Source organism: Miniopterus natalensis, chromosome X (genome assembly GCF_054644295.1).
Source record: "Miniopterus natalensis isolate mMinNat1 chromosome X, mMinNat1.hap1, whole genome shotgun sequence".
NCBI classification, from domain to species: Eukaryota; Metazoa; Chordata; class Mammalia; order Chiroptera; family Miniopteridae; genus Miniopterus; species Miniopterus natalensis.
In genome coordinates, this window is record NC_142103.1 from 47,406,729 (window position 1) to 47,415,212 (window position 8,484).

An 8,484-nucleotide genomic window follows, 5' to 3' on the forward strand; every position below is an offset into this window, starting at 1 on the left:
ACACTTTTTATATGTATGGGGAAATTATACTCATTTTCCTCTGAACTGTCCATTCATGTCTTTTTCTAATTTTTCCATTAAATTCCTTGTCTTTTTTATATCAATTTCTAGGTCCTGGGAAGAGTAGTTCTCATCTGTGATATTAAGTTGCAAATATTTTTCCAGCTTTTGTTTATTTTTAAAAATTATGAATTTTTTGTCATACAGAAGTGTCTTTTTAAAAAACCGGTTGACATTATTAAATTTTGCTTTTTGCCTTCTGAATCTTGACTACATTTTTTTTTTTAAACATATCTTTATTGATTTCAAAGAGAGGAAAGGAGGGGGGAGAGGGAGAGATAGAAACATCAATGATGAGAGAGTCATTGATCGGCTGCCTAGCCCGCACCCCGGGCATGTGCCTTGACTGGGAATTGAACCTCGATCTCCTGGATCCTAGGTCAATGCTCAACCGCTGAGCCACACCTGGCAGGGCGACCACATTTTTAAAAGCCTTTTCTTTTCAGCAGTTCTAAAAGTAAAAATGACCTGTGTTTTCTTCTAGTCTCTATGTAGATTTTTTCTTCTTTAACATTGGGAGTTTATTCTCTCACTTAACTTGGGTGTTCAGTGTACAATATGACAATCTTTTTGCATTTATTTCTTCCTTTGCTTTTAGCGGGCATATTTTATTTTATTTTGTATTATATCCCAGGGAGTTTTAATGTAATTTTTAAAATTTTTTTCTTTGTTTACCATTAAAAATGTTTTTAATTGAGGTGACATTGATATGACATAAAGTTAACCATTTTCAAGTGTATAATTCAGTACCATTGAGTACATTTACAATGCTACATGACCATCACCTCTATCAATTTTTAAAAAATTTCCTGACCCCAAGGAAAACCTATACCCATTAAGCAGTAACTCCCCATTCCTTCCTCTACCTTACCTTTTATTTAAAGTTCAAAATGTTACAGATGTCCACTTTTTCCCCCGTTGACTCATTCAACCCCACACCAACTCTGCTCCCCAGGCTTTCACCACACCATTGTCAGTGTCCATGGGTCATGTATATATGCATTTAATTATTAGGTTAATCTCTCCACCTACCTACCACCACCTTCCCTTTAGAATTCGTCAGTCTGATCCATGCTTCCATACAACTGAATCTATTTTGTTCATCAGTTTATTAATTCTTTAAATTCCACATATAAGTGAGATCATGTGAGGTTTGTCTTTCTCTTCCTGGCTTATTTCACTGAGCATAATATTCTCCAGGTTCATCCATACTGTCCCAAAGGGTTGGAGATCTTTCCTTACAGCTGCCTAGTATTCCATGGTATAAATATCCAACAGCTTTTTTATCCACTCATCTACTGATGGACACTTGGGCTGTTTCCAGATCTTAGCTATTGTAAATTGCCCTGTTATGAACATAGGAGTACATATATTCTTTTGGATTAGTGTTTCAGTATTCTTAGGATAAATTCCTAGAAGTGGAATCACTGGGTCAAAAGGCAGTTCCATTTTTAATTTTTTGAGGAAGCTCCATACTGTTATCCATACTGGCTGCATGAGTCTGTATTCCCTCCAGCAGAGTACCAGGGTTCCTCTTTCTCCACATACTCACCAGCACGTGTCCGTTGTAGATTTGATGATGGTAGCCATTCTGACAAGTGTAAAGTGATATCTCATTAGGGTTTTATTTACATATCTCTGACGATTAGTGATGTTGAGGATTTTTTTCATATGTCTCTTGGCCATCAGTATGTCCTCTTTGGAGAAGTGTTTATTCAGGTCCTTTGCCCATTTTTAAATTGTATTGTTTCTCTTCCTCATGTTGAGTTGTATGAGTTCTTTATAAACTCTGGAAATTAGCCCCGTATCAGATGCATCCTTGGCAAATATGTTCTCCCATATGTGGGGTTCCTTTGTATTTTGAGGATGAATTCTTTTGCTGTGCAGAAGGTTTTCAGTTTGATGTACATCCATTTGTTGATATATATATTTTTTTATTTCTCTTGACCTATGACATGAATCAGTGAAAATTCACTATGTGAGATGTCTGTGACTTTACTGCCTATGTTTTTTTTCCAGAATTTTTTATGGTTTTGCAACTTACATATAAATCTTTTATCCATTTTGAATTTATTTCTGTAAATGAAATAAGTTGGTGATCTAGTTTTATATTTTTGCATGTACCTGTCTAATTTTCCCATCACCATTTATTAAAGAGTACCATTTTTCTATTGTGTGCTCTTGCTGTCTTTGTCAAATATTAACTGACCATTATGACTTGAGTCTATTTCTGCGGTCTCTGTTCTGTTCCATTGATCTATATGTCTGTTGTACCAATACGGGCTGTACTGATTGCAATGGCTTTGTAGTATAGTTTGATATTCGGTAAAGTGATCCCTTCCAATCTGTTCTTTCTCAAGATTACTGTGTCTATTCAGCGAAATTTTGGTCCCATATAAATTATTTAGAATATTTGTTCTAGCTCTGTGAAATATGCTGTTAGTATTTTCAAAGAAATTGCATTGAATCTATAAATTGCTTTGGGTAGTATGGACATTTTAAGGATATTAATTCTTCCAATCCATGAACATGGTATATTCTTCCACTTGCTTATATCTTCCCCTACTTCTGTTTTCAGTGTCCTGTAGTTTTTTGAGTACAGGTGTTTTACATCCTTGATTAAGTTTATTCCAGTGTATTTTATTTTTTTAGTTGCAATGGTAAATGGTATTGCTTTTTTAGTTTCTCTCTCTGAAAGTTCATTGTTGGTGTATAAGAATGCCATTGATTTCCAGATGTTGATTTTGTATCCAGCTACCTTGCCAAATTTGTTTATCAAATCTAGTAGTACTTTGATGGAGTCTTTAGGGTTTTCTATGTACAATATCATGTCATCTGCAAATAATGACATCCTCCTTTCCAATTTGGATACTTTTTATGTTTTCTTCCTGTGTGATGGCTATTGCGAGGACTTCCAGTACTATATTGAATAAGAGTGGTGAAAGTAATGGTAAATGGTATTGTTTTTTATGTTTCTCTTTCTGAGATTTCTTTGTTGGTATATAAGAATGCCATCAATTTTTGGATGTTAATTTTGTATCCAGCTACCTTGCCGAATTCATTTAACAAATGTTGCACTATTTTCATGGAGTCTTTGGTGGAGTTTTACTTTCTCCTTTCTAATCTGGATACCTTTTATGTTTTCTTCCTGTCTGATGGCTGTGGCAAGACTTCCGTTACTATGCTGGATAAGAGTGGAGAAAGCAGAGAACTTTGTCTTGTTCTTGTTTTTAAGGGAAATGGTTTTACATTTGACCACTGAGTATGATGTATGGCCTTTATTATGTTGAGGTATATTCCTGCTATTGCCACTTTACTGACAGTTTTTATTAAAAATGGGTGCTGCTTGGCCGGGCATAGCTCAGCGTTTGAGCATCGACCTAGGATCCAGGCGATCAGGATTCAATTCCCGGTCAGGGCACATGCCCGGGTTGAGGGCTTGCCGATCAATGACTCTCTCATCATTGATATTTCTATTTCTCTCTCTCCCTCTCCTCTCCTATCTCTGAGATCAATAAAGGTATATTTTAAAAACAATAAAAATAAAAAATATATAAAAATGGGTGCTGAATCTTTTAGAAAGGTTTTTCTGCATCTATTATATGATCATATGATTTTTGTCATTTAATTGGTTTATGTGATATATCACATTTATTGATTAGCAAATATTATACCAGCCTTGCATCCCTGGAATAAATTTCACTTGGTTGTGGTGTATGATCTTTTTATTGCATTTCCAGATCCAGTTTGCTAGCATTTTCTTGAGGATTTTAGCATCTGTGTTCATCAGGGATACTGGCATGTAATTCTCTTTCTTTGTAGTGTCTTTATCTGGTTTTGGGATTAGGATGATGCTGGCCTCATAAAAAGAATTTGAGAGTTTTCCTTCCTCTGGAATTTTCTGGAATAATTTGAGGAGAATAAGCGTTAATTCTTCTTTGAACGTTTGATAAAACTAGCCTGAAAATCCATCTGGTCCAGGACTTTTGTTTGCTGGGAGTTTTTTGATTACTGCTTCAATTTCATTAGTTGTTATCAGCCTATTCAGGTTTTCTGATTCTTCCTGATTCAGGTTTGGTTGATTGTATGTTTCTAGAAATTTGTCCATTTCACCCAGGTTGTCCCGTTTGTTGACATATAGTTGCTCATAGTATTTTCTTATGATCCTTTGTATTTCTGTTGGGTGAGTTGTTATATTGCCTCTTTCATTTCTGATTTTATTTATGTGGGTTCTTTCTCTTTGTTTCTTGTTGAGCCTGGCTGATGCTGCATCAATCTTATTTTGTCAAAGAATCAGCTCTCAGTTTCTTTAATTTTTTTTGTATTTTTAAAAAATCTCTATGTCGTTAATTTCTGCTCTGATCTTTATTATTTCCTTCCTTCTACTTCCTCAGGGATTTTCTTGCTGTTCTCATTCTAGTTTACTTAGTTGTTGTGTTTGATGTTTTAGTAGAGCTTTTTCTTATTTCTTGGGTTATACCAAGAATGCTATGACCATTGCTCTCAGAACTGCTTCCGCTGTGTCCCATAGATTTTGGGTTGTTGTCTGTTCATTTTTGTTTTTTTTTCAGGAAGAGTTTGATTTCTTCTTTGATGTCATTGGTAACCCATTCATTATTTAATAACATGCTATTTAGTCTCTATGTGTTTGAATATTTTTAAATTTTTTTATAGTGGTTGATATCCAGTTTCATGGCATTGTGATCCAAGAAGATGCTTGACATAATTTTAATCTTCTTGTATTTGTAGACACTTGCTTTGTGCCTTAACATGTGGTTTATTTTTGAGAGTGTTCCATGTGCACTTGAGAAAAATGTATATTCTGAAGCTTTGGAATAAAATGTTCTGAAAATGTCAGTTAAATCCATTTGACCTTGTGCATCACTTAAGCTTTCTGGTTCCCTGTTGATTTTTTGTCTTGATGATAGGTCCAGTGATGACAATGGGATGTTAATGTCCCCCACTATGATTGTGTTGCTGTCCATCTCCCCTTTAAAGTCCACCAAGAAATTTTTTATATATTTAAGTGCTCTTGTATTGGGTGAATATATATTCATAAGGGTTATTTTCTCCTGTTGGATTGATCCCTTTAGTATTATGTAGTGACCTTCTTTTCTCTTGTTATGGTCTTTATTTTGAAGTCTATTTAGTCAGAAATAAGTATTGCTACTCCAGCTTTTTGCATGGAATATTTTTTCCATCCTTTCACTCTCAACTTGTATGAATCATTTGCTCTCAGGTGGGTCTCTTGTAGACAACATATATTTGGGTCTTGTTTTCTTATCCATTCAGCTGCCTTATGTCTTTTGTTGGAGCATTTATTCCATTTACTTTTAAGGTTACTATTGATATATATGTTTTTAATGCCATTTTCCCCTTTATGCTGATGTACCTTTCTCTCTATATTTCTTCTTCTTCCTAAAGCGTTCCTTTTAGCATTTCTTGCAATGCTGGTTTGGTGGCACTGAACTCCTTTAGCCTTCTTTTGTCTGGGAAGCTCTTTATTTCACCTTCAATTTTAAATGATAGTCTTGCTGGATGCTGCAGTCTTGGTTGCAGGTTCTTGTTTTTCATTACTTTGAGAACTTCATGCCACTCCCTTCTGGCCTGAAGTGTTCTGTTGAGAAATCTGCTGTAAGCCTTATGGGGGCTTAGTTGTAGGTAACTGTCTCTCTCCTACAGCCGTTAATATTCTCTCTTTGTCCTCAACATTTACCATTTTAATTATGATGTGTCTTGGAGTGTTTCTCTTTGGACTTCTCTTGTTTGGGACTCTCTTTGCTTCCTGAACGTGTGTTGCTTTCTCCTTCACCAGCTCAGAGAAGTTTTCTGTCATTTCTTCTTCGACCGTGTCTCTATCTGTTGCTCACTTTCCTCCCCCTCTGTGTTCCCTATCATGCGAATGTTTTGTTTGTTTCATGTTGTCCCAAAGTTCCCTTAGACTGTCCTCATGCTTTTTAAGTGTTTTTTCTTTTTGCTGCTCTGATTGAGTGGTTTTTGTACCTTATCTTTTAATTCACTTTTTCTGTCCTCTGCTTCATTGTGCTTGCTTTTAATTCCTCCAGCTTGTTCTTGATATCAGATAGAGTATTCTTCATTTCTTTCTGGTTCTTATTTATCATATCTAGCTCTTTTTTCATGTTTTCACTAAGTTCATGGACCTGCCCATTAAGTGTCTCATGATTCTTATTAATTTCCTTGAGCATCTTTATAACCATCACTGTGAACTCTATTTCTGATAACTTGCTTAACTCCATCTCATCAATGTCTTTTTCTGGAGATTTTTCCTTCTCTTTAGTTTGGAGGTTGTTTCTTTCTCTCCCTATTTAATGGCTATTAGTTTTTGTAACTGTATATTAGATATATTTCCTGTCTGTTAGTCTTGTGGGGTGTGATTTTGTAATGTATGTCCAGTGGAACTCAGAGGTGTGTTTCCTTATTCTTGTGAGCTATTTGCTCTTTTTTAGGTGTCCTTTCTGTAGGTTCTTTAGGCTCTCCTGTTGTGAATGGGACTAGATTGTTGTTGGCCTGTTCTTGTGAGGACTCTCTTCTGAGTTTGGCTAACTGTGTGTCTCCGCCCCAACCATATCATGTGATCTGTTGTACAGATTTTGACAGGGCAAAACAAAACACAACCACACTGCTGGGAAACAAATAGTAGCATACAAAATATCCTGACAATCACAATGAAAACATACCAAGAGAAAGTAGAATTCGGAAAGTGAAGCAAGAACACCAATACTAAAGCAAAAAGAGAGAGAGAGAGACTGAGAAAAGGATATTATTGCTAATATTAAATAATAATAATAATAATAAGTTAAAAATAGAGAAGCTACTGGGAGATAAAATGAGCAGAGAAAAGATTTTGAAATGAAAGAAGGGTGAGCAAAAATTAAGGGTAGAGAGTATAAATAGGAAAATGGTTGAAAAATAAAAAATAAAAATAAGATTAAGAGATAAACAAACAAATTAAATGAGAAGAATACAAAGAATAAAAAGGGAGAAAAATTAAAAAACAAACAAACATGCCAATGGAACAAGAAGAGAGAGATAGAGGTAAAGCAAAGGCATGGTAGGAGTCCAGTAAGAGTTATGAGAGAAACAATAGAGAAAAGCAATAAACTTACTGGTTATAATGATAATATCCCAGCAATAAAGCAGAGAATATCAACAAAATCTTGATAATAAAGCAAAAAAACAAAACAAAACAAAAGCAAAAATCAAGCAAAGCAAGACAAAACAAATTTCATTTTATTTTTTATGAAATGTTTTGATCAATATCATTTTCCTTTCCTCATGGTATATTTTTGCCAAATTTTATAATTTTTTCTCTCTTCATTTGTCTAGAAGATAAATAGAGTTGTGTAAATTAGATAAGTTTGGATACTTGTTCACATTTTTTCAGTCCTTTCCCTACCTACCCAAAGTTTAAGTATTTTAATACATGGTTTAAGTATTGTCTCCAATTCAAGTTTTTAAATAAACCCAGTCATCCAATTTCTTCCTATTTCCAGGCTGCCAAGTCATCCTGGAGAAAGACATAAACTTGGATACTTTTGTTCTATTACAAACTGACCCAGGTCCTCAATTCTGCTGAACAATTCTTCTACTTATCTCTAGTTAAAACCCTATTCATTTCCTCAAAGCTCTAATTTTAATTTTTCTCCAATTTTTGCAAATATCAAGCTGTGATTTTTCTACTCCCTTAATTTTCTGGAGGTCCAGGCACTTTTACTGAGACCACTTAACATGAGCTCCCTCAATATTCTATCAAAGCACTCAATAATCATCATTTTTCTCTCTGCTGTTTCTGTCTTCAGGAAATATTCTTTGCTTTCAATTAAGTCTAACCTTCCAAATGAGCCCATGTTTTCTTTCACACTCAAAGAGGTTTCTGTTCAATTATCTACACTTCCCTTTTGACCTTCAGTTTCTCCCCCTCTTCTATCTACCCACAGAACCAAAATTTTCCCAAACTATGAACAAACACTCATATAGCCTCTATCATCTGAATTCTCCTGAGTCACTATGGTAAGGCTCTCATCACCACATATTCATTGAAACATAGTTTATAAAGCTCTTCTTGTATCTTTACTCCTTCATCCTTTGCACTTTGAGTTCTATCTATCCCCACACTATAGAAGTTAATCTCTTCAAAAATTACCCTTAAGCTCTCCAAATCCAAAAATGCTCTTGATATTTCACACTCTTAAATGCTTCATATTCTTTACCATCTTACATTCCTCTGTGGTATCGGAAACTATTTTTTGTTCCTTTTTGAAACACCGTGTTCCCACGATGGTCAATGCCTAGTGGTCTGTGCCTTATGTACGTAATCCTAAATATAGTACTCTCCATATCTAGTGCTTACTACTTACTAGTCAACTCTGCTCTTTCAACCTTCTCTCTGGAGTCAAGGCTATT